Genomic DNA, 27,627 nt, shown 5'->3' on the forward strand with positions numbered 1-27,627 from the left:
GATTGCCCTGGGACCAGAAAGAGCTGCTGGCAGTAAGACACAGAAGCGTCATCCCAGCCTCCATCGGCACACAGCCTGCTTCCCACATCATGCCCACACATGATGTGGGATCATATCAGACTTTGAGAATCGAGATGAAGGCAAAAATACTGCCCACAATGTTTGAATGCAGTCTTTATGGTCCTTCACAGCATCAACCATTTCTCTTGGTACACGAAAAGCATAATGGTGATGAAATTGAAAAACTAACTTTATAAGTATGGAGACTTCTCACCAAAATATTTGGATACAATCAAGAATACGTATGACAATGTCCTACAAAATTAAAGCTAAAGCAAACTAGTTTTACTTACAGAAGAAAGGATCAAAAAAGCTGAAGTTATTTGGCTTGCAAATGGTTATCCTATCTTTGAGTTTCAAGGCACAGCTACAGAGCTGAGCAGAAAACCAGAGATGCTCAAATTCCATGTTGTTTCAGTCTCATGACTAACTCAAAAAGAGAAAGATCACAGTTCATGTTTCCTATTCCCCAGAGGTGGTTAGGGTTTGGTTTTCCGCAAAAAAAAAACAAAAACCAATAAGACTTTCTTTTGATGAATTCCATAAGGATCTTCTACATGAGAGCTGCTCAATTTCGGAGGCATTCAACAATAAACACCAAAACTTTGCTGATTTAAGAAACAAGGATTTACATGCTCATTTAACATGTGCCTTCAGGCTAGTTTTATTCCTCATAAGAAGGAATTTTTTAAGCAATTGAAAGGCGAAAGCGTTGGACCTTTGACACGCCTGCAAGTGAACATGGCTGCCTCTCCTTCGGTATGCTACAGGACAAATGTGCTGCCTAATTACAATTGATTGCACCAGAGCAAGTGTCCCATTCTCCTGCTGTGCAATAAAGCAATCTGGAACATGAAGCACCTGACAGTAAACCCAACAGAGCATGAGCCAAAGTCACCTCCCTTGAAAACACAGGGTCTGACAGCCCTAAAGAGAAGGGATTTCATCCCTTTGCTGTTCCTAGCTGGCAGGCTATGCAGGGCAGCTTCCATGCAGGGGATAAATTGCTTGCTTTGATACATTAACCAGATGCAGAAGCCAAAAGAAATGCAAAGCAATACAGATAATTTCATGGAAATTAACAGAAATGTGCACCTTCCTTTGACATCTCCGGAAGGCAAATACTGAATATAATACAGGTGATACTCATGGCAAGAAGAAACCATCCAAAAATGCCATGCTTCTGCCAAAGCATTGAGTGCTACTGAATTCAGTATTGATATTTCATTTACAGCATAGCTGCCTTTGCAGCCTGCATTCAAACCATATGTTTTTCTATCAGCTGTAAGAAAGTATCCAATATCGATGGAGGACACACAGGTATTTCTAATGTAGACAGAACATAAAGTAAAATAAAAGTTTCACGTCTTCACTACTTGCCCAGAGTAAAGGCTGGCAGCTGCATTTTTGGTGACTAAACCCTGGGCTTCCCCCAAATTCCTATTCCTCCATATTCCCATGAGGTCAAAACACGCACCTCAAACAGTGCCCCCAATTTGGGTTTCTCACAAGCGTGACATGGGACCAGCATGAGGACAGCTCCAGAGCCACCCACCTGCTCCCAGCAGAAAGCTGCCAAGAAGTCAGACAAATTAGGAATAGTTCAAAACACTGTGCTTCCAGCAGATGCTCCGACGTCCCAGCTGCACAGGAGGCTCCCAGCTTCTTTTTCAGCCTTCTTTTTCCACCCGTGGGCAAAACCAATCGCTCAAGCATCCCAAAATCCCACACACTCCCCTGTGCAACGATAAGCAGAGCTCCCAGGCTGCTCTGTTTTGATGAAGACATGTGGTTCTTCATCACGTTGAGTCCATCCAATAAAACACTAAATAGCACCTCTGTCTCAATTGCATCCATGCTGCAACAAATCGAACTACAAGGCAAACTGCACTGATGTGACTCTCTCAGTTAGTAAGGTTATTTTTAATCCTAATAATTAAATGGTCATTTTCTCCTTCCGGGTGCAGAGAAAAAGAGATTAACATGACTTGAAGAATTTGTCAGCCTGAATGTAATTCATATAATGGGCAAACTTCTTGTGCTGCTCTCTCCATCTATATTGCTGCTTCTTTCTTTCTCCTCCTGGGCAATAAAGGAGTCATTCGAAAAGACCAATGCTTTCCTTTACTTTCAGTTGCGTGTCTTACCAATGCTTTTGAGACATGGATGGGACTCAATAGTTTTATCATTTTTCAAGTGATTGGTGTCAGTTTAGATCCTGGGCTGTAAAAAACCCTAAACAAACAGGCAAAACTCCTGGTAGGGCTCTGATTTTTTCCTGCAGTTCCAAACAAGGATTACAAACAAACACAGCATATTGCAGAAATCGGGAAAATAACACAGCTAGTCTCAGCATGAGCTCAGCAACAGGCACATGGGCAGCAGGATACAGATTTGGGCACTAAATGATTAAAAAGAAAAAAAAGACAGGATGTAGAGGGAATTCCCACTTGACGCTGTGCAGAATTCGTGAGTGGCTCCTCACTGCTTTGTTGCATCCACACTGGACCATACCCTTATTTATTGGATGTTCTTCAAGCTCTGCTCTGAAGGCAGAGCAGTAATTATTGCTAGTTGGTTTTCTTTAGAAACTATCACTGTGGATCTGCAGATTTTCCTGAACACCAATGAACGTATTTCAAATGCCAAGCCAGCGATGAGGCAGGAGTTATTGTGTTATATAGCAACGTTTCCCACTTTGAAGTGCCCAACAGGCAAGAATCAATTTAGAATTTAATTTACTTCAGCAATACCTGCGAAGAAAATGATACATTCACAGGTGGGGGAAAGAGGAGGAATGAAAGACAAGAGGTTAAAATCACGACCAAATGGAAGACAAGGGGCTAGAGCCCCATCAAATGTAAGAGAAGGGGCTAAAGCCACCACCTGTCACCATCCAGACCCCGAGCAGCACCCCGGCCGCTGCAAGCACTGGTATGCTTCTTCTTTTAGTCAAATTTGGGTAAGTTTTGCAGGAGAACTACAATAGGTAGAGAGAGAAGACAACAAAAAGCACATTTTACTAAATTTGAAGTCATGTTCCCAAACATGGCAACAATGCAAGTTGTTGTGACAATGTTTTGAATATGGAGAAAAAATGGAGTTATTTTTTAGATGCCTCCTTGGAAAAGATTAAACAACTTTGGATGACTTTTTCCAGAACTATTTCATTTTAAGCTGGCATCTGCAACAGCAGATGCTGTTGCAAAGTTCAACCTCTGAGATCTGCAAGTGCTGTATCCTAAACGATACGCAATTGATTTTCAGTGTTTGCTGTTAAGAAAAGGGCTGGGGGCAAAGAATTAATATGTGACATCTCAGAAGACCAGAGAAGCATATAGCAGCAATATCCCTTGGTTTTAAATCCAGACCTACTCCAGAGGAAGGATGAGAGAAGCTGAGAGGAGCTAGGGAAAGCTGCAAACCCAAGATGAGAGGAAGGCACGACAGCAAAGCCAAGCACCAAAAAGTCAAAGCAGCCCCAGCAAAGCACAGCTGCACAAGAGATGCTAGTAATTTGAATTATAGGGGTGACACGACAGGTTCATGGCAGAACCTGGAGGACCCAGCCCACGTAAAGATGCACATCCTCAAATACCACTCAGAATAATTACAAATGTATATTGGTGAGACGTGCATCCTTCTCTTACCAAGCTTAAATCCCAAGATCCTCACTGTTGGGATTCATTCTTTCAGGGTGTGGATAGGTCTCCTCAAGAATCCCTTCTGTCCTCAGTATCTTTTGTCCCTGAATTATTTCTGACAGTTTTAGACTAAAGGTGTGCATGTGCAGTTTCACAGCTTGCATAGGCAAGCACTGCATAATGAATTTGTTTGCAATGAAACTGTGAGACTGTTTTAAAATCTACCGAAATGCAGAAAAAAGCTGCTAGAGAAGCCTCTCCTAAAGAGGGAGAAATTACGAGGAACGAGGAGACAGAAAATGAAAACATGAAGGTGAAGTCAAATCAAACGTACAACATCCTGTGCAGCCCCGAGCCCTGGTTTGCAAGCCATGGGCTCTGTACTCCTACATGGAGCTGACCTGCTGCTTTTGGAAGCCGAATGTGAAATAAAGTCAACCAAAGAGAACAGATGAGCTGCATGCTTATCGCTAGGTGAAATACTGAACACTTTTCAGGGAACACTGGGCTTGTTTGCTTTTCTAATTCGACTCAGCCTTATCTCGATAAAAAATATGTTTCAATCTCAAGAACAAACAAACCCAACCTCAGCAACAAACAAACCAACAACCTCAAACACAGACTGCATTCCCCAAAGCAGGCGGCTCTGTGCAGGTGCTGCTGCCTTGCCAAACTCACGCCTTGGCTCCTGACTTGGCATTGCCACCACGATGCCCACGAGCACAAGTCACCTCATTTTGGCACTCCAGGCCTGCTGTGAGCACAACCCGTGGTGCACCCACACACTCGCGTGTACCGTGAGCAGGGCTTTGCTGGAACAAGGCTGAACTGTGAAAGCAAACACGGTCAGTCAGTTATTGCCCTGGCTGTGGGAAAGCTGTGCAGCATGAGGGCACACCAACCAGCTCACCCTGAGACCCCAGCGCTTTGCATCAGCATACCCAGAGATCCTTTTGGATACAAGGATGCTTCAGGATTTTGACACAAAAGCACACTGCAAAGTTTGCTGCTGAATGCCCTGAATGTTTTGTTCACCTGCCTCAGGCAGCTGCGGGATTAGTCTGAGTTTATTTCCTAGCTACAACACTCTCCAGAGCTCTGGCTTTCATTTCCTGGCTTTTCAAAATATTTTGGAAGTATTTCAAAATGTCATCCAAAAAAAAAGTCCCAGGTATAAACCTATAAAATGCTGGAACTAACCGGTCAATTTTAATTTCTTCTTTTAATTAAAATGAAAACTCCATTTAGTATGTGCTGTGATAAGTGATAGTGGGACATGCAATCATTGCAATCTCTTATTAAACACAACAGAGCAAAACCAATGGCTGAGATCCTTTGAATGGCAAAAGCATGCCCCCCTCCCTCCCTTTCTGCCCACGATAAACACGTGCTCAAAACACAACAATGAGAGAACAGATACACCAAAAACACTAAGAGGCACTTCACACAGAAGTTGGAAATTACAAAAAATAAGAAAAGGCAAAAAGTTATAAACATTTCTTATTTCTTACCCTTTATTATTGTGGGACCAACTTTTTAGGTGGCCTGATAGCGATAGGACAAGGGGGAATGGCTTTAAACTAAAAGAGGGGAGATTTAGGTTAGAGGGAAATCTTTTGCTCAGAGAGTGATCAGGTGCTGGCACCAATTGCACAGAGAGCTGTGGGTGCCCTGTTCCTGGAGGTGCCCAAGGCCAGGCTGGATGAAGTCCTGTGCAGCCTGGTCTGGTGGCTCTCAACCCTGCACATCCCATGGCAGTGGGATTGGAGCCAGATGAAATTTAAGGTCCCCTTCAACCTGAGCTGTTCTGTGATTCTACGCTTATAAATATGTTGTCTATCCACATGTAAGTACTTAGTGAATATGGCTTGGAACACACAATGCCAAACACATACCGCTCTAAATGGAAATCAGACTTTGCAAAATACAAATTGCTCAAGAAAAATCTTGGATGAGAAGGTTTTCCAGCCTCTGATCCTGGCCACGGTCCCAAAAGAGACATCATGGGACTAAACCAAAGGCACCAGGCTTCACAGGAGCAGGACACCAGATGGGCAGGCTATGTCCCTTGCTCAGCTCTGCCCTCAGAGCTAGAGAAGCAAGCACTGTCCCCAGACTGGAAGTGCTCTGGCCTGGCAGAGATATATCCACAGCTGCTCTCTTTGGAAATGTGGCCTCATCACACACAGTGCTCAGAAGCCAAGGTTACCTACGTACAAGAGCAGCTTTCAAGCTCCCAAAGCAGCACTCCTCACTCGTCCTTGCTGTCTTATTTTCCTTGTTCTTATGGTATCTAAACACCTGGGGCAAGATTAAACCATGCAGGCTACTGGTTTGGGAACTGGGTGGAAGCTCAGGCTTCATCCTGTGCTAACAGCTCAGCAACTTCTCCCATACCCAACCATTTTTTCCAAAACAGGTAATTTTCCATGAAACCAAAACACCACGAGAAGCACCGCTGGATTCTCAAGCACCTCCAGAACAAACTGAAGCACGTCAACCAGACCTTAAAAGCATTGTATGTGAAGGAAGGACAGTTTGCAACATTTTCTGTGTGGGAGAACAGAGAAAATAGCATCAGTAGCTCAACATAAATCCTATGAAAAAATGTCAAGCGTGACAAAAACCATTCAAAACAATCAAGACATGAACAAAGAGTACAAAAAAGTGTCAAGAGCAACCAAACTGCTGACTCCTCAGGGATTCTCTCATATGAGGATGATCCAGATTTCAAAATAAACTAGTGCAGATAGTGTACCTAACAACCTCCATTTGTTGCTCTTGTACTGCTCAGCGCTGCCCCAGATCCCATCTCCCTGCATACTATAACATAACTCCCAGAGCTACCTGCTCTTCGGCTGATGCAAGCAATTGCCTTCTCCTGGTTCCTGATGCTGGAATAGAAACAAGGGGCTGTTGTGGAGCACAATAAGGAGTCAGAAATTCGGAAGAAATCTGTGGTCTGTGAGCTCTAGTAGGCCACTGGGTTTTAAGAATAAAAAGTAGGAAGTGAGAGAAACTGAGTATGTAACTCAGCCTCCTCCTTCCTCCTTTCCTCGTGCAGAGCTGTGTATTTGCCTTACTTGCTTCTCAGGGAAGCAAAGAAAAGCACTCTGCTAAGGGAACTCCTGAACGCTGCAAAAATGCACAAACAGTTTGTAGGCTCAGGCAAGAGCAGGATGCAGGGCCAAAAAGGCACTTTCCATACACTGAAACTGGAGCATAGGCACCAGATCGCTTTGTTAAGTGGGGCCTCCATAGACATATGCAGCCTCATTTTTTCCAAATTAAGACTGAAATTAGCTAAGACTTAGACTTTTCTTAAATGCACTGTAAGCAACTGGAAATCATCTGTTCCGTTTGATTTTTACCAGCCCTGTTCTTCATCCTCATTTTGCTCTAGAAAGATCCAACACTCCAAAGCCACACCAGTATGAAAAACGTGCACCAACTGAGCACAGAAGTGCAAAATGCAGCTTTGCTGAACCACGCCAAGGAAGAGGAAGAAGTATGCATATAGAAAACTATGCTGCACTTTGGAAGAGAAAGCTTAGGATAAGGGCAAGAAGCGTTTCTGGAAACGGATATCCAAAAAGATGTAGATGGGGCTAAAGGGCAAACACTATGACCATGGCTCTTCTCCTCCATGGGCAGACAGCCAAAAGGGCTTGAAAATGCTCAGAGATGTTCTGTACAATGCTTGAAATGCTGAGGTGGGAATGCTGATTCTCGTGAGGCTTGCTGGGCGATCGCTGTGAGGCAAAAAGATTGCTTTGTGCTACGAGCTCTTGTTTAAAATCAAAGGTGACAAATGGGAAAATTACCAGATGAGAAACACCTTGCGGTATAGACAGACATGATTTCTGAGTCAAATGTATTTGAAAAGTCTCTTCTGGAGAGAGAAGCAAATTGAGTTTTAATTAGTTTTGCATACATAAAGTATACACTGAACTTCAAGTGGCGAGCTTGGGTTCACAGCTGCGACCTGCACTACTCCAGGTTAATCCAAAGGCTGTTCTTTAAGAATCTGAAATGCAGGCTTTTATTAGATGTTACTTCATGTTTGCAAATCAGCATGTTGTCTCAGCTCGATCAAATGTGATTTATTACTGCCTGTAGACATCAGAGAGAGGCCAGAACCACTGCACCGACATTAACTCGCCAGGTAATATAGACTGGCAAATCCCATTTTGCTTCTGCCTTCTGTCACCAGCCTCTTGGCAGTGGGAAGAAAAAAAAAAAATCTAATGCTGCTGTTCCTGGGCATGCAATCTCAGAAAACACAGCGGACAGGTCTGATGAGCTGCCCACAGACAATTTTTCAGCTCACGGTCAGCAGCTTTACCTTACATGGGGCGATGAAACAAGTTTTCCTTAGAAGCCAGTTCAGGCATTCCCATCCAAATGGCAAGGTCCATACTTGATAAGCATAAGGGACAAACATTAAAACCGAATGGATCATGGGCTAATGCATAGGCCAACAGAATCAGAGCAGTTTTGGTTTGGCAGGGTTGGCATGTTTGGAATCAATTCCACGTGGCAAACACTTGCCTTCGTGCCCACGTCCCATGGGAGCACCCTGCAGATGCTGATGGATATTGAACCATGCCACAACTCAAAGCTTCCTGCTGAACTTGGGCAATCCACATCTCTTTCACTGCTGGGACTTATCAGCTTTTTTTCTGTTCATATTTACTTCTTCCTGCCCAAAAGCTTCCTGGCTCCCAAGTACGTGCATTCTGTGCCCCACCATCACACTATCATCCCCTATTTCACCGAAAACCAAAGCATACATAAGTGCTGGGAGCTCAAGTGAAGACATACAACAGTGTAAATCAGAGAAATTCACATCAGGTTGAAGTCAGAGGCTGAAGACTGAAAGTGCAGAAGCATTAAGAAACAAGATGCACTAAATTGATGGTTATGGTTATGGAAGGTTATGGACAAGGGATTCAGAAAAGAAGAAACACAGAGCCACCCACAAATCTCATTTTCTTTGTATTTTGGCTCTGCACAGGGAGATGAGAGAAGGAGGAGAAAAAATCCAGAGAGGATCCCACCATGCAGACCGTGCTCTGCAGGATGTCATTTACTCTTATTCACAGGAACGTCAGTGTATGTTCAAGGACTAACTCCCACTTATTTCCCAAGAGGATCTATCAATTTCCCCCTTTCTGAGCAGTCTGAATAAAGCCTTTTCTCCGAGTGGTTGCCTTCCTCCTGCAACACATAATTGCTCTGATGCTTCTCCAAGTTTTTAATAACAAGTATATCGTGTTATATCGAACACCAGTGTTTGGAAAACTGCCTTGAACAGAGTCAGAAATGCAGAGGATGATTGTGAGTTTCTGCAGTGTGTTGTATTTGTCATCAATATGGTATAAACCAGCTCACAGAGAAGCATACTCCAGATTCACCTGTATGAGGATCCTCAGCTGTGCTTCTTAAAATCACAATTACATTTATTTTGCTCTGGATGGGTAAGATCTCTCCTTTCAGTGATCCTATGATTGAAAGGATCCTCCTCCAACTTAATTTCCCCTTTTGAAAGAGAAGACAATTCAGCAAAGGATTTGTATCCTCTGCCTCCCAAAGCCAGGGGAGCTTCTATGCTCCAGAAGCATGGTATGTATTGCTTGAAAGCATTGCTCGGTTTAGCATCCTCCACGCATGAAAAACAGAGCAAAAGTGAACGCCATCACCATTTGTGATGACCATGAGACCGTGCCCCAGCAGAGCACGTTGAGATTTCCTTCCATGGATGAAGAGTCCTCTAGTTTAGCACAGGATGGGGAAAAAAACCTCCAATGTCAAAAGCCTAGGATGCTTTCAAGTCGTAGCAGCTGACCAGGAAAGAATAATGGCATTCAGATAAGATGTCAATTTTAGGCAGCAAATGTAAAATAAGTGTACTTCTACCTGTACCAAATTACTCAAAATGAGCAGATCAGTGGCTGTGGCTACCACAGTGTGAGAGAGAGATTTCTGAGGTCTACCATGAGAAAACCACAACGATGGCTAAGCACCAGTGCAGGATACAAGCCTAAACAGCCCCTAAATCACACTCATCAGCTGCAAATAAAAACTGAATGACTGCCAACCGAAGTGCAAGGAGGTGGCTCATTGTATTGCCAGCTCAGCCATGAGGTCTGAAAGCGAGTAAGTGATGTCACACTGAGCCACTAATAAGGAGAGAGCTGGCTGACAAAAGCAGAACCATTCTCAGTTACTCCTCAAGAGTTCCCTCCTGCCTTCCCCTCTGCCAACATCAACAGGGTCAGGAAATCTGAGGCAGGAGCAGTTCAAAGATTTCAGAGGAACTGAAATCTCATCTCACCTTTGAGGCTCCCAGGCTGTGTGTGACCCAGCTGTGCTGGGAGCAAGCTGAAGGCCCATCCTGGATGGTGCTGGCTGCATGCCTCCTGCTTCAGGAGCTGGTTGTGTTGTTAATTCTTGGCTTGGAATCCGCCACTGGGATTAGGATTACTGAAAGGGTTGCCTGGAGAAGGCTCTTGCAAAGTGCAGATGCCTTCTTCTCCCCCAGTGGAGGATCAGACATTAATTATGTTGCATAGTGGTCACTGTTGGCCACCTAGCCATCCTCTGCCAGCACTGTGCTTGCCTCTCGCTGGCATTTTCCTATCTATCTGTGTAGAATCAACTGAGGGAGGTACCCCAGAACCAAGCAGGAGCAGTCTTTTGAGTTGTTTTCACAAATCTCAGCAAATACAGAGAAGTAAGGATTTCCCAAACAGAAGCAGAGTTACAAGAGTAGGGTTCACCATTTCCAGCATTATCTAAATCTCAAATGACCACGTACAGCAGAACACTTCCTGGCTTCAGTCACTGGGTGATCCTGAAGCAGGCTAACACCGGAGCAAATATTACTTCAGATACCTTGAGAAGACAGGATCATACAGAGGAATAAAAGCACCAGTAAAAATCCCAATACAGAAATGTGTGCAGATGGTCCTCCGAGCGCGCATCTCAGAATAAGGTGTACAAACCTCAAGTACATCCCCAAGAAACATCAGTCCAAGCACTCTGGCATGTTAATAGCCATCTAATAGCTTAGATGGACACACTTTAAGAGCAGCTTTTTAGCATCCGCTGCTTTGTTGGGCGGCAGAGATGTGCTTGCTGTGTTTTATGAACTGGTTTTATTTGCCGATGTAGGAAGAAAGGAAAGGGAAAGAGAAGGCAATAGTTCATTGGCAAGCCTGCAGGAACTGCTACATCCAGAGAGCACATTCATCTATTCCTGCTGTCATACACCGTCAGCCGAACCGAGGCAGGATGCATTCTGGTGGCTCACCTGTGCAACCCTGCAGCTGTGAAAGCAAAACGTGGACTGCTGAATTAGCACTGCCACCAACTAATCCATCAGCTCCTGGTCCACACGTACTGCCAAAGTAGAGCGGAGCCATGCCCAGAGTGGTATACTCCTGATTAACAGAAAGTAAGATACAAACCACACACACACACACACACAGTAAGCACACAGGGGATGTGGATCCCTGCAGTTCAGAGGGGAGAAATGAATACTCCTTTCCATCTTCCTCATTTGTTTACTTTCTGGTCACAAAGAAATGCATCTTCCTGTCTTCTCACTTTTGCAGAAGCAAAATTTGGGAGGCAGAAGGGATGGAAGCAATTTCACCATGAGCTGTTGGATCCTTTTGCTCCCTGGGGAGATCTGAGGCCACTTTATTTAATTGGCTCTGTGCTCCATTTTGCATTTTAAGTGTTTGACGCACCTGGAGCATCACAGGGGTCAAACTGGAAAAGAGCAGGGATGGGCAGCAAATCACAATAGGTCCAGGGATGTGGGCGCTGGGATCCAACATAACCCAATATAAATTCTAATGCTAATCTGCACTCCTGTTCAGATAGGTAACTTCGAACAACTACAACTGCTTCACACTGCAGTTACCTTTTCTCACTCAAAAAGCATTGGTTTATTCCATATGACAAATCCCAGGCCTTCCTTTCTAGGTTAAAAACGTGCTAGCCCTAACGCTTTAAGCATTCCTTATAAGCTTGCATGCATTTCAGTGTTCTTACTTACCTTCTCCTTATTTGGACAGTTGCATTTATCAGCAGTTTGGAAAACAATAATGTAATAGAGGCATTGCTTTGTGCTTAGTTTTCATGCACCTCTATCTCTCAGACGGGGAAGAGGAGAAGCCTGCCCTTATTGCACAGCCGAAAGGACTTCACCATCAATGGTATTTATTCTGTGCAATCACTAATACCCATTAATAGCAATGCATTTACATCAAATTCAATTTAAGAGTAGAGTGGCCAAAAGCTACAAGAGAAAAAAGCAATGCAATACAAGCTGCTCCAAAGGTTTAACGATAAACTTGAGTTTGCACTAATATTTTAAAACTGTTGTGTACCCAAGAGTGGAAAGATTGCAATAGAAATCTTTCCCGTTTGCACTTTTTTAGGACAATCTGGCAGTGAAAGGAAGTCATGCAGGATTTACTGTTCTTACTTCACCCTCTTACCTCCCTGACATGCTTACAGCAGACGTGCTGCACTGCCATTCAGAAGCTCATTAAAACTCCCGCACAAAACAAGAGCTGTGAACTCACGACCAGCATCAGGAACGTGTAACCCACTGACAGTAAAAAATCAGAAATGCTTTCAGATCAGTAAGAACAGCTTGCAGCGTAGTTTGTTCTACCTCTCTGGAAGCTTAGCTCTTGATCACAGAGCTGCTCAGCAAGTATCTTTTGGTATAAACCCATTTACGTGTCAACCCATTTAGGAGCAAATTAGTCATTTTCTATCTTGTATGGTGCTGAACACATAAATCCATGGACAAGCATACAGAATCAAGACTGCTGCACTCCTGATTCATGATTCAGCAAGTAAAGGTCAATGATTTATTTACATTTAGTAACCAGTTAGGAGCAATTTATTCAAAATGATTTCTTCTGAGCAGGACAAAGGCCCCGATATTAGCAAATGACCATAGGAGACACATCTGCATCCTATTTACAGCTCCCTCTGTCTATCCTCTCCAGAAGTAGCTGGAGTGCCTCTGAATTTCTTTTCAACTGCATGCTCAATTTTAATGTACAATTGATTTCTTTTGCCTAAACCAATCGTTATCAAACCAGCCATCTCACAAGAAAACATGCGGTTACTCTCCTCAGACTCAGAACAGGTCTCTTGGCTCTGTTCTCAGCAGCTAGGGGTTTCTCTGCTTCCTAATAGTAGCCCATCCGAGAGATGTAGCCAGCGACTGTGCATACAACCCCTGCGTATGCACTAGCTCATTTTGGGGCACACAGGGAAGAACAACCTGGGAAAGCCAAATCAGTTCCATGAGCAGAAGCTGGGGGACCAAATCCCAGATGTGTCAGACCCATGCTTAGCAAGGTGGGAAGCTGTCTGGCACCCTCCTGGTGCCTGGTGCCCTAACCCATACCCCCACCTGAAACCCAGTCCCGTGGGGCAAACTGGGGCTCTGAGATGTGGACGCTGCACTGGCCAGGAGCGCAACTGCACAACTGCACCGAAAGCAAGGAAACCCTTCAGTAAGATCTGCTCATGTTTCTGCGTTGGGCTTTACAACCTTAATAATGGTCTTTGAACAGTTTGCTATGATCATTTAACTCAGCACCACCAATAAATACTTAGAGGCACCTGATGCAGTAAAACTCAGCCCTACGCAGACAGAAGCTCAGGAGATTCAAATGCAAACAGACAACTGTGGTTTAAGGGAAACAACAGACACACTGTTTTCCACCCCACAGACATTTCAAGTTTTCTTGCTTGAAAGCATACGAGGGAACCACTGGCTGGCTCCACACAGCTATATATTCTCCTACTACTCAGTACTGTGAGCAAACCCTTCGGCTCACTCCAAATGCCCATTATATGTTCAGCCATCATCAGAAGCAGATCGAGAACATAAAACAGCAAAAACCAAGGCTACTCTTCTGGAGCAACTCATCATCCCACTCTAAGTATGGCTCTTTGTTTCCTTGGTTATCCTAGAAACCACTGAAGGCTGACGAGAATGAATTGAGCAGGGAAAAGCAAACATCTCAGCCTCCATCAACTGCCAACCTTCAAATATTTAAGGCAGAATTTAAGAGGGGAAAGAGACCCTATGGAAGTATGAGGAGCAACACAAGGCAGACAGTTGCTTTGTACAGCACAGACCTCGGCACACTGGGAGATGTGCCCACTTCATCCAAGGATGACTCACACTGAGATCTTGCAGCCTTCACTTACAGAGAGCAGCGGGCATCTGCACTGCAACCGATCACTAGTTCAATGTAATTGCTCTTGACAGTAAGAGGAAAAGGAAAAGGAAGAGGATAAAGAAAAAGGAAACAGAAAAGGAAAAGTGAAACACACTATTGCACAACATCTAATTGTAAGTCTAAATAACTGTAAGTAAGAGTACACCTTTACTTATCTGTCTTCTTCTAATTCTTAACAGATAACCTAAGCTACACAGCAGCCCCCCAAATGAAAGCAGGGTGTCTTCCATTATTATCTATGAAACAAGAATTTCAAACCCTGAGATTTTAGTTATTCTGCTTGTTATTTTCAATTGGAAATAACCAAATTCTATTGGATATTCCAAGAGAATTGTTAGTGACCCAAGGAAGCCATCACTTTGCAGTCACTTAGATGGATTGCTGGATGATGCAGCTCTCCCAGGGTTACCTGGATGCACTCTTCTGAGCCTGCAGGTTACTCCAATCCAACCCTGGATGCTCCGGGTGAACCCCAGAATGACTTCAGTGCAGCAAACCGAATTGAAAGGAATGAATGAAGGAGGTAGGTCCAAGTGAGGAGGTGTACACCAAATTTCTCAGTGCATACAGGTGTCGGACATGACACGGCAGTGGGTGTCCCATCCCTCAGTGAGATGAACAAAAAGTATTTCTGGAAGGTGGCAAAGATTCTCCTCCAGAGATACTCACTCTATTGCTAGAATAAACCTGTATGCTTTGCAAAAGGAACACTTATGGTGGCAGAAAGCAATAAAGATTACAGCAGCTAGAGATGGTTTTTCCTAATGCACACTGCTTCTGCTTGCCAGTCAAGTGTATTTTATCTCTCTCATCACTGTTGTCTTCTCATTTGGAGAATTTTCCGAAGACCAATCTGGAGAAATTGTTAGGTAAATATTTTGTATTCGGAGCGTATGTTATAACAGATACAAATCAAAGTACGCATTAAAGAAGAACTGACATAAACAGCTGCTTAGCTATCTTGCTGCCCCGAGTGGTATTTCATCCTCTGCAGCAGCACATTTCCTGCACTCCCTGCAGTGGCTAAGGGACCTTGGTGTCATCTCAGAGTGCAGAGAGGTGCAGCAGGCACCCTGCAGGGCACCACGGCCAGTTTCTTCATGAAGCATGGCTATTTTGACCACGCTTCTTATAAGATATGATTAGAGAATAAAGTTCCAATAATCAAGCTTCAGTATTCCTATTGATGGCTGTGCAGAAGTGATACTTGACACATCCCAACTTCCCACTTAATCACTCCAGATGACAGAGGTGTCTTTTGTAATTCACACGGAATAACTGCAGTGTTTAAAACTACGTATTAAGTGCTCTGAAAACTTTTATGCAGGTGTCTGACTGAGAGCAGAAGAAACTGAACACAACAGCAAAACTGAGTCTTGGCCAAATCCCAGAACCAGCTCAGACAGAGGAACATTTGATGTTCAAACACCTCGCACTTGCAAAGTAGGAGATGGCCCATAAATGATCTTGCCCTAACTCTGCCTAGTAAAATTCCTTCATTGGATGCTCCGTCTCTAAATTCTTCTGTTCTCTCCATTGTAGCACCAAGATCTATCTCGTGACTGCTCTGCTTTCACAGGGAAGTTCTCATTAAGACTTAAAAAAAAAAAAATCAAATAAAGCAATGTCACCTCCTAAAGGGCAGGTGGCACTGGCATAACAGCCACGTGCCAGAGGGAAACCACAGGTGTCATTATGAGACACACCAAGAACCGAAATATCAGAGCATTCATAGGATTCCAGGAAAGCCATGCTCACTATTTTCTTTCTCCATTTGTACCCATTCAGTTCACCTTTTTGTTTCTCTCCACAGATGAGAAGAACAGAGCATAGACTATGCTTGCTGGATGGGAACCTATTTGTGCAGCTTGCAGCTGAGAGACCAGCAGCCAAAGTCCACACTGCTGCTTCTCAGATCCAAACCCCAGCTCTGGGCATTAATGAAAGGAAAAATCTTTCATCTTCCTGACGGAATGTGTGAGTGCTGTTACTGCCTGGGGCCAGCTCAGCCTGATGAGATGATCACCGTGCCGTGCATCAGCATTTTCCTATCTCCCCCATTCCTTTGCATTTCTGCAATAATAAAACCAGTGGGAATCCAGGTAAGGATAGGCCCACTAATACAGTTCTGTCGTGTTCTGGCTAACTCACGAAGAAGAGACAGTATACGTCAAGAAAACGTACAGCTTTTCTTTTTTATAAAGTTATTTGCCAGTCTTCAGCGCGTGTAAGCAATTCACTAGTAAGCTCAAGTTATTTGATAAACACTGCTAACTCAGCCAATCCCAGTACATTCCACTATCAGCCTATGACAACTGTGAGTGCAAGCCTGAGTGCCTGAGAAGCTGTTTTCCTCTCCTGAACAGTCCCAAGTGTTTCTTCTAAGAAGAGGTGTTTTAATCTTGGAGTGCCTTCCCCTTCACTGGTTTCTTAAGACAGCAGCACATGGACACCGCTCCACTTGCTGCAAGAGCTGTGCTCCCACGTGCCAGATGGACACCAAAATCATGGTGTGAGAAAAGGCAAATTTATCACGTAAGAAGTCTGGAAAATCTGTCCAAATATACCATTTGTACTTTCCTTTCCATAAATGACACCAAGCTGGCAGGAAGCGTCAATCTGCCTGGGGGTAGGATGGCCCTACAGAGGACAGGCTGGATCACTGGGCTGAGGCCAGTGGGATAAAGTTCAACACGACCAAGTGCCAGGCCCTGCACTTCGGCCACAACAACCCCAGACAACGCTACAGACTTGGGGCAGAGCGGTGGAAACGCTCTGTGGAAGAAATAGACCTGAGGGTGCTGGTCAACGCTTGGCTGAACATGAGCCAGCAGTGTGCCTAGTGGCCAAGAAGGCCAGTGGCATCCTGGCTTGTATCACAAATAGCGCAGCCAGCAGCAGCAAGGAAATGATAATCCTTCTTTACTCAGCCCCGGCGAGGCTGCACCTTGGATGCAGTGTTCAGTTTTGGCTCCTCACTTCAAGAAGGACATGGGGCCCTGAGTGCATCCATAAAAGGGCAGTGAAACCGTGAAGGGTCTGGAACACAAGTCTTATGGGGAGCAGCTGAGGGAGCTGGGATTGTTCAGCCTGCAGAAGAGAAGGCTGAGGGTTGACTTTATTGCTCTCTACAACTACCTGAAGGGAGGCTGTGGTGAGGTGGGGGTCAGCCTCTGCTCCCATGTAACTGGCAATAAGACTAGAGGGAATGGCTTCAAGCTGTGCCAAGGGAGATTCAGGCTGGACATTAGGAAATACTGATCAGGCACTGGAATGGGCATCCAAGGGAGGTGGTAGAGTCACCGACCCTGGAGGTGTTGAAGAAACATTGTGATGTTGTACTGAGGGACAAGGGTTAGTGTGGAAATATTGGTGATAGGTGGACACTCAGTCTGGATGATCTTGGAGGTCATCCAAGATCCACCTTTGGTGATTCTATGACTCTACTGACTTCAATGTGCTTTTTTATGGTCCAGCCACCTACACTGAAAAGTTCCTGTGGGGTCTGCAGGAGAAGGGTGATTGCCTCTGTCAAGAACCTGCTGATGCTCTTCATCTGTTCCAGAGGAAAACAAACAGAATAAAGAAATAAAAAAAGAATAATGATAAAGAAAAAAAGAAACGGGGATATGTCCTCGGAGATAAAATGGCTGATGGTACTTCCAAAGATTGATGGGACTTGTAAAGAGAGAAAGCTCAGTCAGTACATGAGGCAGGTGCCATAAATAAAAGGACAGATAAAAGTTTACTCTGACAGTAAAAGAGTACCAGTAATGAATACAATTTTGTAGCTCTGTGGACCGTGGCTCTGCAGGGAATCATTCAGCGGAAGGTGACCAGGAAAAGCAGGGCTGCCATTGGCAGGCTGAAGTCACACAGTCCCCTGTAATGGGAAACACTCTGGCACCTGCAAATCACTAAATCTGAAAGGCACAACTACTGATAGCTCAGCTCTGGGGCTGCAGTGTGTGGCCTGCCAACAGCAACAGGATTTAGTGGCAAGAAGCTCATATTTACCTTGCATGGAAGGATGCAAAGGGAAAGGAGCCAGAGCCTAGAGAAGGGAAACCATAAAACCCAGCTGTGCTTGTTGGATGGAGGATGCAGTGCTCAAAGAAAGTGGCCCAGTATTTGGAGAAAAGTCCTACAATGAGGTTGGTTATGACCCTAGCAGGAAAGAATACACTTATTTTAATTCCTGATAGTACTAACGAGGCATTTTAGACTATAAAGGAAAAGAATAGGCTGAAGCCGAGAGTGCACGTGTACAGAGCAAAATGCTAATTCTTGGACCTGAATGAAAAGAGAGGAGAAAGAAGACATGCTTACTCCTATCTTGGCCGGGCTCACTAGCAGAAAAAAAAATCAGACAGAACAAGGGTTTGTTTCATGGAGTCAGGAAGAACAGGTGACTGCAGATTGAAATAGCACCAGCTAATGAGGACCAGTTTGGGCTGGGTGCCCCTCTCTTCCTCTAGACTACATGACTTCAGGGGGCTTGAGTCAAGAGGCAAAAGCTGACCCAGATGCTGAAAGGATAGAAAAGAGCTTAATTCCTAGGTGTATCTTTAATTAATGTGTTTCTTAAGCTTATCTTTTTGCACTGTGGTTATGCTGTACAATTCTTAAATTTTTAAAACATCCATAAGCTTATTTAATAGAAATTAGCAATAAAGTCCAATTGTAGCCAATTCATTCAGAGTGACTCATTCTCCCTTTGTTCTTTGAAGACAGGTGGAAAATAGAAATGTTGAACTTCTACATGGATTTTACTTGATGGATATATCAATGTACTGATCAAACAGTTTTTGGTTAAAAAAAAAAAACAAAACTGTTTTAACATAGCACAATGTTAACAATTCCTTGGTTTTTATTTTATTTATTTTCCTCATCTCCAACAAGCACTCCCATTGTTGGCAGTACTAGTGGCTGATATCTGTAACACTCAAGACGTAAGGAGGTAATCTGCTAAAATTACAACATCCTTAACAGAAGCATGAATCCATCTGATGACACTACCCCAAATAACGAGCTCGTACGACCACTTTGTGCTTCAGGACACATACTATTCCTTTGCCAAAGTGATCCCTTGATAGCTCTGGTAGATTTAAATTCTGTCTCTTTGAAAAGTAAGAGCCAGCCTTCCCTGCTCTGCTTAAAATCAGTGCTAAGGCTGCAGTGCCCATGGAGACGCATGCTTTAGGAAGCAACAGGAAGCCAAAAGCAGCTCGTGGGTTTGCTGCTGTGCACGTGCCCATCACAGCACTGTTCCCCTGGAGGGGATGGTGGCTGCCAGACACGCCACAAAAGTGCTGTTGGTGATGCCTAGAGCTCGGGACAGAAGAGGAACTCCAATCTCAAGGCATAACAAAAGGAAAAGAAAATTAAAGAAGTCTTCAGATTGCCTGAAAATCACTCATTCTCTCAGACTGAAGGCAGCCTCGCTGGCTGCGTTTATGACTGCAGTACAAACTGCTCCTTCAGACGCTGCCTTTACTGAGCGATTCTCATAATCCAGTCATCCACTTGGTCCTAAACCCACAGCCTCAACCACAGCTGTCAGAAGCTTTCTGTTTTCTCCTGCAAGCTAGAGCTTCCAATATAGGCAACATCTTCACTCAAGTGTATTACATAAAACCTTTCAAGGGGCGTGTGGTGTTGTTTCAATGGCCCTTTGATTTTGAGCAGCCCATATTATAAAGACCAGCTTTACTCCAGTCACAGGGAGACTGCACACAAAGAACGAGGTCACAGACCACAGCCAGACTACATGTTCCTAGCTTTAATGGGCACAGACTGCATGGAGCTATGTCAAGCCAAGACCATTCCAGCTGCAGCACAGAGCTTATCCTAGAGAAAAAGCAACGGGACCAGTGAAAGTGTGACTGACTGACTTCTCTTCCATAGCCCATGCTGGACCCATAGAAGCACTCCAAGCCAAGCCATTAGTATCTGCAACATCTCCTTGTCAGACCTGGTACTGTAACTCTCTTATTTAATGTTAAATATACTACAGCTGCTGCATTCACTACACTTACAACTGAAGCAGAAAGAAAAGGCTGTGGAGAAATAGGTGCATTTCCTTTAGGACATATGGAATAAGTTATCAAAGGACTTCTCATTCAATGTATGCGTCTGATATTCACAGCATTTTATACCACATGCAACTCCCACTTATTGCTTTGAAATGAAATTGAGCTTGAATCAAATTCTCTCATCTAAAAGAGATTTTTTTTTTTGCAAGGCTCAGAGAAGGAGAGCATTCAGATTCAAACCCAAATCCCCAAGGTTAAGATGTCTCTGCAGTTTTTGACGGATGCAAGAAGATCAGCAGCCTTCCACATCCAGATTTGCCTATCTTGTCAGCTTCTCCGCTTAGAAACAAGAAAAACAAAACAGGACTTGCCCACGCCACATAACTGAGTTGGCAGCACTGGAAGATGCTTCAGGCACACGGTGTGCACAAATCCCTCTCTTGACCCAATCCCTTTTACAGAGATGGCACAGAGCAAAGAGAAACCTCAAAATCTGGAATGCTTGGAAAAACATGAAGAGATCAGGTTGATATGGCATTACCTGACTCCTTTAGTGAAATTTGTGTAGCGGAGCAGAGATATCCCTCCACTCACAGTTACACCTTATTCACATCATCACTTTTTCTCAGCACATACATTTGTGAACAACTATTTCTAATGCAAAGTCTTATGAAAAATCTCCGACAAACACCTTCAGATATCACTACAAACTGCAGCCACTGCTTCTGAACTAGACTGATAAATTAGTTTCACAAAACAAGGTCAAATATCCCACTGGTTTTGTCACTTTTATTTTTTTATGGCTAAATTTAATAAATAAATAGATAGGTAAATAAATAAAGATTAAAATAAAATTAGTTAGTTGCATACATTAACTATATTACGTATTCTATGAGGGCTGCTTCAAAATTAATGCCTCCCATGTTATTCTGTTGGCCCATGACATCATAGACAAATGTTTGTAGCACGGTAGTAGAGATTGAACCTTCCATTCCATGTTGATGCTGTGTGACAGATGGCAGCAGAGGGGCAGTCGGACAGAATGGAGTCTTTGAGCTCTCTGCACCTGTGGTAGTTTCCATGGAAGTAAATAGGAGGCATTACTTTCAGAGTGACCTACATAAATGCGGCCCAAGATAATTGCTCTTCACTCAGTGTGGCTCAAGCAAGCCAAAAGGTCAGACACTGGTGGCTTAAAAGGAAGTAACACGTATGTCAAAGCCTTTGGGGAGGAGAAAGGGGAACCAAGCATCCCTTTTACCCACTTCAGAATCACAGCAGCAATTGAGCCACAGCAGAAGAGGGATAATGGAGAAGAAGCAGGAGATGTTGATTGGAGAAGCAATTTAAAAATCTTTACAATTTTCAATTCTCGCCCACTACACCACTTATCTTTCATATTCTATTGTAAGGTTAATTGCCTGCCAAATGGCCACTGAGAAGACTCTGGGAAATAATTTACCTAGGAACTGATGTTCACATTCTTCAGCTGGCACCAGCCTCTTCAGCATCTCCAAAATCACCTGGTAGCACAATTAGCCCCCCTTCAGCCTCATGACAATAAGCACGCCAATCCTTCCTTTTATGCCAAGCCAAGTTTTCCAAGGACACAAACAAGCACAGACCTCACAGCTGGAGGCAAGCATTGGGTTCAAAAGGAAAGCCACCCCAGCGAGTGCTGGTGAGCGTAAGAGAATTCATAGCCCAGTGAAGCTGGATGAAAATGCCAAGGAATCCTTCAAGTGGAATTGGAAATAAAAACCTTACACAAAGGAAACAAAATAGTTGGTGCTTGTATTCCCTTCCTTGCTCCATGGGAGTGTGGCTTTCATTTTGCCTATCAACCGTCTCCTGCCATTCTTCCTCCTGAATACATATCCCAACTCATATACTTGCTAATTACGCTTGTGCTAAGGCTAATTTATCTGCAGGAGAGGCTGCCTGAAATGACAGATCCCTAGGAGAGTTCTGCAGGACGAATCCTGCAAGGGACTCTTGCTGCCTGTCCGTACCACCACAGCTCTCCCCAGCCAGCTCCGTAAGGACACTCAGGAAACCAAGAGCCCCACGTGCTTGTGGAGAACAAAAACTAGGGGATTAAAAAGTGCAACCGGATGGTAACCCCAAGTTGTGAAAGCTCTGCTAGCACCCAGAGCTGCCTCTGGGGAGCCCCAGATACTGGTGGATGGTGCCCAGAGGGTTAGGGTCCTGATGGATCCCCCTGGATCTGTGCTCCCTGGCTCTGGTGTGCCAGCAAAAGGAGATCATCATAGAAACGTGGCTTGCCCTCCAACCTCCATCCTTTTCTGGAAATAAAATACCTTCTCCCATTCATGAGGGGATGTCATCCAAATGAAAGCAGCCCTGATGTCCAGCACCATGCCCTGCATCCACCCCTGTCCATTCTTCCAACCTCCTCCTCCCCACCCATGCTATCAAATCTATCAGCGTGCAAGCTCTGGCCTAGAACTTCACTTCCCTCTTACGCAGGAAATTTGGGGAAGGCTAATGCACAGAGCACACACATTCATTTTCTTAGGAAAGCAGTCTGAAAGAACACTAAATAACTGATCATTTAACGCTAATACCGATATTAGACCACTGTCTACTAATGAACCAGAGAAAACAGTATTATTTGAAGCAGAAATAAAGAAATTCTAAAGAAGAGGAGATTTAAGTAAAGGTTTTCCAAAACCAACCACTGCCGTTCTTTTTAATGGCAGGATATGATCTGGTTGACAAAAGGTAATGAAAGCACTGCCAAGGAGGCTACTTGGGCTGACTGATCCCATTTAAAGACAATCCACACAAGCTCTGGCACACTGACAGTGAGAGCTGCAAATCCAAAGCCTTCCCTGCTGCCAAGCGATATATCCTGGGTAAATGTGGGTGGGCCTCTCCTGGAGGAAACTCAGAAAACGAACTTTTCCAGCAGAGGTCTGTATGATCTGCTACCTATGGGGCCTCTCCTGGAGCCATCCTTTCCCAGGTGGGTATGAGCAACGAGAGCTGGGAGATGAAGCTTAACTTGTTCATAGCAGAAGTATTGCCATCAAAAGCAAGGGAGTTATTTACAACAGCCACTGCTAGCATAGAAATAAAATCCGAAAGCGAGCATGAAACCTGAACTCACTCTTTCTGAGCCCTCAGTGTAACCCAACACAATCCTGATGAGTGAAATGGGAGATGCCACCACTGGAACCACAGTCAATATGGCGAATATCATGAGGCATCTCAGTGCTGCAGGAAGAAGGCTTGGAGGGAAGGGAGAAATGTTTCTTTCCCCATTGTGAACACGTGCCCATGGGGACAGATGTGAAACCAGCCCCAAAGGGACACTGGCTCCTGCCAATGATTCAGTGGACCCCACGTGCCCTACAAACCCTACATGTCTGCCTATGTTTGTCATTTCATGCTATTAACATTAAAAGCCATCTTTTTTTTTTCTTTTCTTTTTTTTTTTTTTTAACCTTTCTTTAAGAGAAGCTGTAGCCACAGCTGAGCATTAGTGGCAGATGGTAGAGATTAAAGCCCAGAGGTGAAGAACACATTGCATTGGCAGTAAAATTCATGAGACTCATTTGTTGGAGCAGTTATACTCTGGAGAGAAGGTGAGTCTGAGATGCTTCATGAGGATGGAGGAATCCTATTCCATATTAACATCAGAACAAGTGAGGAAGAACTCTAAAAAGACCCTTTCACTAAGAACTGTGCTCTCCCTTGTGCCCTTTTACAAAAAGATTTTCCATGCAATTTTACTGCCTGTTAAAGCAAACAAAAGCATCATTCACTACAGGTTGGCTCTTCTTTTTCCCCAGGTATCTATAAGCTTTACAGTGCAGCCCAAAGTATACGTCTCAGCACCTGGCTTACCCAGTTCTTTAAAAGGCTGTGATTCAATAAAGCCCCAAATTGGGTTATAGTAATTTACCAAGGGACAGCAGAGAAAAGGGGAAAAATAAGGAAAGCAAAGTCTATCAGTCACCTCTGAGCAGAAAATGGGAGAAGATACTAAAACCTGGCAGGTTCTTCTTTATCTGATTTATCACACGCTGGTAACAAACTGTTTACAGAAGGAAATGAGGTGGTTGAAATGTGAACAGAAAGCAGTGTCCCAGCAAGTCATGCCTGAAACTGCCTGGCTGCTAAAACCAGAGCAGTCCAACCCGCTGTACATTAATATTAGATATGCAAGAGAACCAAAATGAAGCCACATTTCAAGCCTGCAGATTTTCACATTTTAAAGCATAGCAAAACAAAACGACGACTCAGAAAGAATCCCTGGGTCATCCAGCAGCAATTTAAGGCAACTATAATGCTGAAGAGATGCTTCTTTTTGACGGATGTTAAAAATGGTTTAAAGCATAATTAAGGTGTGTGAATGGAACACTACTAATTTAAGCATGGGCTACAACAGCACATCACAGCAGGAGTCACCAAGCGACTGTCATTCTGCCAAAGATCACCTTTGCAGAAAAACATTCCAGAAGCTAAATGAAAACTCATCAACTGTGTTGAAAGAAGCACTTCATAGAAATACTTCATTCTGGGCACTAGATATCTACTTCAGTCCTCCACATCCCCACCTAGAAGCTCGGCCTCATCCCAGCCACTCATTTCCTTGTCTGATCTCTAGGATTTTCCCTTTAACTTCCTCCACCAGCTCATCAGCCAGCTGTGCCTGCCTTCCTGGGCTCTCGGTGGATAATCTCAGCCTTCACAAGCTTTCTGTAGATTTTCTAGCACTTAAATAAACACTTGAAATGCCTGCCGTAACTTCACAACCCATAAATGTTCATTTTGCTCTGTGCTTTTCCCAGTGCTTCACGCAGGAGCTTTCATCTGCACCTTCAGGTCTTTTTTTCCTTTGAGGTGGTGCTGGGCAATTGTGCATTTGGCATATTTTAAGGGCAAAACACCAAAATCCCATTCTTGGATTCAAGCTACAGCCTCATTACCTTAGCACAACAAAACTGACGATTAATTCACACAAACCAAGTGTAAATGAGGGGGCAGGGCAGTTCCCTAAACGGGAAAACCAGGCATTTAATCAAAGTGAATCTTGTGAGAAAAGTACTGCAGTTCCATGTCAAAGTTCCTAGGAGCACTGGCGGCCTGCCAGGTTTCTTCCAGAATTTCCATAATGCTGTTGGAAGTGTCTTCAAATGCAAAGGACTTCGATTTGCAGCACGTGTAGGCTACAGAAGGTGACATATCTTCACTATGAAGACATACACCAATTTTGCTATTGCATCTGGAGTTTTCACCTGTTTTGGGCAACTGCCCCACTGCAGTGCCCAACTCTAAGCCAGACAGAGGAAGCAAACACTCCAGGATTTATCAAAAGGCATTAAAATTACTCTTTCTTTGTTCTGATTTAAAATTAGATTAACTATGACCGAGGGCATCCATTTGCTCTTCGAAGAAGGAAAAGAAAACTCACATTTGGAGAAAACCTCGCCTGCAATACTGTTGGGTCTGGTTAGCAAGTGTCAGTCCCAGGCTTTGATGTTCTCTGCACTCAGCAACGAGACCTCAGTAAGGAAGCAAAGGGATCAAGTGAGAGGGACCACACAAACAACAGAAAATGATTACTTTTGATAGCACAACTTCTAAAGGAGCAAGTCTGTGAAGTCTTGAATTTCCTCCATCATGACTTCACCATATGGAGAATGCCAAGTGCCCCTAGGACTGCATTTGGGCTGTGACAAATGCCTCAGCAGTACAAGTCTGATAGGAGGAATGCCAAATCTGTCCTGCCCTAGCCCCTCCAAAGAACAGAATTCTTATGGAGGCAAGAGTGACAAAAAAGGAGAAGAGCACGTTGAGACTTGCAATGTATCTCCCAGAGCAAAAGTTCCACTAAAAATGCATTATTTCTTTATATCTCTCCTGATATCCTCCAGCAGCGCTGGCAAGGCATTAAATCAGCCGTGTGAAGGTTTGGGAACTGAAGATATTCAAACCCACCTTCTCGAGTAAGAAATGAGAAGTCTCTCCTCCTTGCTTTGCTATCAGATTTTAGATAAATAGGCAGTGGGAAGCCTGGACATTACCATAAAGACATTGAGGTACTATCGGTGCCAGCAAGAGCAAGCAGGCCTGCCTTTCGCATCAAGTGCTGCTCCAAAGAGGCAGAGGAGGAGAAGCAAACAGAAATTCCACATTGCGAGTGAGTCTAAAGTAACTTAACACAGCGCTTGAAATCCTCCAGGTTCGAGCCCCAGGGCTTTTTATGCTGAAATTAGTTTCCTATGGTGGTAATGTAACAAATAACCTGGACAGACTGATATTAGGTTTACTTGCGGAGAGCACCAGCAGCAAAGATGCAACAAACACTATCCATCCCACGAGGAAAGGAGCTGCTGCCTTCCGAGCAGCCTGTGTTCTGCAGGGCACGGCACCGGGAAATCAGCAAACTGCTGGTGTCCCTTTGGGTTTGCCCCACGGCAGCTGGGCACTGGCAGTGTTGCTGGGAAGAGCGGAATGAGAGAAGTTTAATGCCTCATTAAGGGTCCCTTGGTACTTTCTGACATATAGATGGTGCTAACTCACGTTTCTTGGCCGGTCTGGAGCTGGCAATTGCTAAAGCTGTTCAGCATTTCCTATTCATTTGAGCATGTCAGGACTAAGTGCTGTCAGCAGAGGCAGTCACAGTCTGAGGAACGCCTTCTTCAGCAACAGGTGCCCAAGGAAGTGGGAGAAAGTCTTCCACGGACGCTGAAACTTGCTCAGCTTCCTTCTGAAGATGCGTGTAGGAAGAAAGCCCTTCCCAAGCAGTGCTGCTAATTAAAACCCATGTAACTGAAGCTGCAGACAGCAGACAGACATTCTTAGGCTCCTAGGCATCCACACACAGGAGTAATGTGCTTGCCATAGCCAGAAGGCTGAATAACTGAATTGCCCCCAGACACAGTACAGCAAAGCAGATCCAGAAGACCTAAGCTGATTTTTAAGACCTAATTACTCAGTCATCTTACTGGCTTATTGAAGACCTCAAGGCTATTGAAGAGAGTAAGGCCCTACCATCAAACGTGCCCCATCATATCTTGAATCAGCATACGTTAAATAAAGACCTTTTCCAGCAAACCGAAGAGCTTTACCTCCTCTCATGACCACACCACACCAAAAGCCTTTCAATACACCAAAGAGTCAACCATCACAAGCACAGGCCAGTCTGCATCGGCTGCCAATACAGGTCAGTTGCAAGCTTAACCAGAGACACCACGTCCACATTCAAACTCATCAAAAGTGCCCCATTTGTTACTAAGCATAAAGCAGAAGGAAAGAAGTAACTTTTGGAAGCTTCACTGCCTGATGGAGTCAAACACAGACAAAGCAGAAGAAGAATTATAAATGCCTACTCAGTGGAAGAGAACTTTGCTCTGCTTCAAGTCTGCCTTCACATAAAAGGCTTTTCGCATGCTGCTATTATTTCTCTTCTCAAAGTAAAAATGGGGGGCAGGCTCTCGTGAAGGGAGGAATGAAGAAGTATGTGCATGATGTCCCCTTGTATGCAAGATACTCATGCCATACCTAGGAAAATGCAGCAGAGACTGCGTGCTCACCAACTCCCCTACTAACACTGAAGCTTCCCTGCCC

General features: G+C 44.3%; 1 protein-coding gene across 1 annotated transcript in view; it reads right to left on the reverse strand.

Moving 5' to 3' along the window:
• The window catches only part of PRKG1 (protein kinase cGMP-dependent 1), a 346,287-nt gene that overhangs the window by 247,974 nt on the left and 70,686 nt on the right, over positions 1 to 27,627 (reverse strand).

The sequence above is a fragment of the Meleagris gallopavo genome, chromosome 8 (assembly GCF_000146605.3).
Source record: "Meleagris gallopavo isolate NT-WF06-2002-E0010 breed Aviagen turkey brand Nicholas breeding stock chromosome 8, Turkey_5.1, whole genome shotgun sequence".
NCBI classification, from domain to species: Eukaryota; Metazoa; Chordata; class Aves; order Galliformes; family Phasianidae; genus Meleagris; species Meleagris gallopavo.